Source organism: Bison bison, unplaced genomic scaffold, assembly GCF_000754665.1.
Source record: "Bison bison bison isolate TAMUID 2011002044 unplaced genomic scaffold, Bison_UMD1.0 scf7180017864525, whole genome shotgun sequence".
Lineage (NCBI taxonomy): Eukaryota > Metazoa > Chordata > Mammalia > Artiodactyla > Bovidae > Bison > Bison bison.
The window spans coordinates 11,416,624-11,419,072 of NW_011495076.1; positions in this window are offsets into that span (position 1 = coordinate 11,416,624).

The following is a 2,449-nucleotide window of genomic DNA, read 5'->3' on the forward strand; positions in this document are numbered from 1 at the left end:
AGTTTCAGGGAAGATTCAGTAGTGGACTTAGAAAACACTGGGACGACCCAGAGGGATGGTATGGGGAGGGAGGAGGGAGGAGGGTTCAGGACGGGGAACACATGTATACCTGTGGTGGATTCATTTTGATATTTGGCAAAACTAATACAATTATGTAAAGTTTAAAAATAAAATAAAATAAAAAAAAAAACACTTCTGAAATGGGTCTACTACATCCTGAGACCCTGTCATTAAGCATAGGACCTACTCATGTTGTAAAATATGAAATCTGGCAAAACTTATGTAAGTTTCCACCTGAATAAATCAGCTCTACATCACAATTTACAAGAAGGTCCATAAAATAATCAAGTTCGATAAACTTGTTCCTTCCATTTCTATTTTGCAAATGTATGCTATGAAGCACACATTTAGGAAGGATGTGCCCTGTAGCTTCTAAAGCTTATTCAACCTACCCTTCAAAACATCTCCACCATGTGTTATCACTGACCAGTTACAGAATCATAGTGTCATGGAAAGGGATTGACTGTATGCTCATTGTATTTGGGGGGAAGCTTTTCTGGAAGCATTTCACTCTAGGCTGTCTTCTTATCTTTGATGTTTTTAAACTCACTTCAGTAACTCTGGATCAACAATCACCTCATTAACATCCTACCTTATACTCGCTGTGCCATTGCTGGAGACCATGTTTGGTGTAAAAATGATTAGAATAGGTGAAGCATTTGTTCCAGGAGATAAGTTTTATTATCTCGAAATATCAGGCAAGACTAGGTTAGATGTTCCTGTGAAATTGTCTGATGAGATGTAGCTTCTGGAGGCAAGAAAATTAGCCTCAAGCCAGTCTCAAGTGTTTCCTGGATTTATTTATTTTCTTAATAATTTATTGAAATAAAATTCATGTAACATAAACTGAACCATTAAAGTGATAATTTGGTGACATATCTAACACATTCACAGTGTTATGCAATCACCTCTTTAGTCTAAGACAGTTCCATCACTCCAGAGTAAAACCCTATATCCATTAAACCATTTCTTCCCATTTTCACCCCTCCCTAGCCCTTGGACATCTGAATTCTCTATGGATTTATCCATTCTGGATATTTCATGTAAATAGAATCATACAATATTTGACTTTTCATATCTGACTTCTTTCACTTAGAATAATGTTTTCAAGGTTCACCATATACATCCACTGTGGTATGTATAAGTACTTCCGTCTTTTTCATGGCCGAAATACATATATACATACATATATATATATTATATATATACACATATTCTTAAAAATGACGGGACACTTTTATTTTTTGGCTGTGGTGCGTGGCACATGGGATCTTAGCTTCCCAAAGAGGGACTGAACTTGCACCCCTACAATGGAAGTGCGAAATTTTAGTCACTGGACCAGCAGGGAAGTTCTTGAAATATATTTTTTTAACCATAATTTGTTTATCCACTTATCTGTTGATGAATCTTTGGACTGTTTCCACCTTTTGACTAGTACAAATAGTGCTGCTATGAGCATATGTATCCAAGAACTTATTTTAGTACCTAAATTCCATTTTTTTTTTTTTTTAGGTGTATACCTAGGAGTTCAATTGCTGGGTCATAAGGTAAGTCTATGTTTAACTTTTTGAGAATTTCCAAACTGGTTTCCACAACAGCAGAACCATTTTGCATTCCTGCCAGCAATGTAAGAAAGTTCCAGTTCTTCTTTGCCAACACTTAGTTTCCATTTATTATTATTATGATAGCCCCAGGAGATATGAAGTAGTACCTCATTGCAGTTTTGGTTTATATTCCCCTGATGACTAATGATGCTGAGCATTTTTCATGTGCTTTTCGGCCATTTGTATATCTTCTTTGGAGAATCTATTTATGTCCATTGCTTATTTTTTAATTCAGTTGTTTGTCTTTTTATTCTGGAGTTGCAACAGTTCTTTATATATTCTGGATACTAGTCCCTTGTCAAATGTATTATTTGCAAATATTTTCTCTCATTCTGTGGATTATATTTTCACTTCTTTGAATAATATCCTTTGACACACACAAGTTTTTAATTGAGATAATTCCAATTAACCTATTTTTTTCTTCTCTTACTCTTTTTTTTGGTGTCATACCTAAGCATCCATTGATAAGTCCAAAGTCAAAAAAATTTACCCCTATGTTTTCCTCCCATAGTTTTATGATTTTTAATTCTTATATTTAGGTCACTGATCCATGTTGAATTTGTATTTATAGGTAGGAATCCACTTCATTTTATGAATGTGGATATGCAGTTGTCTGCATCATATATTAAAAAGATGAGTCTTCACCACTGAATGGCCTTGGCACATTGCTGAAAATCTATTGGTCATAGATGTATGGGTTTAATTTTTAAACACTCAATTCTACTCCGTCTGTCTATACTTCCACTGCTGCTGCTAAGTCACTTCAGTCGTGTCCGACTCTGTGC